Genomic DNA, 448 nt, shown 5'->3' on the forward strand with positions numbered 1-448 from the left:
ACAGGAGACTGAATTGTAGTCATGGCTCTGTCAGTTCAATTCAAGATATATTTACTATGCATTTCGGTGCCTAAGGTACTGGGTTAGACCTTATACTAGTCAATATAATATCAATTCTGCCATTGGTTTACACATTGGTAAAATGAACTAATAAAGTGAAAAGAGTGCTGGACTTATAGATAGAAGACTGTTTGAAGGGCAATTACTTGAACAAAATGACTGAACCTCTCTGAGTCTCAGTATTTCCATCTCTAAACGGGGTCACTAATATTTTTCACCCAGGACTGTTATAAGGATCAAATGAGAAAACTTATGTGGAAGGAACTGACCCAGAGCCTGGCAAATAACAGTCACAAATTTGAATCTGATCAGTATCCATAAGATAAAAGCAATAAAAAATATAATGAATGATTAAAAGTATAATTAGATGTAAGGTATTAACTGATGT

Source organism: Propithecus coquereli, unplaced genomic scaffold, assembly GCF_000956105.1.
Source record: "Propithecus coquereli isolate 6110/MARCELLA unplaced genomic scaffold, Pcoq_1.0 Scaffold477, whole genome shotgun sequence".
Taxonomy (NCBI): domain Eukaryota; kingdom Metazoa; phylum Chordata; class Mammalia; order Primates; family Indriidae; genus Propithecus; species Propithecus coquereli.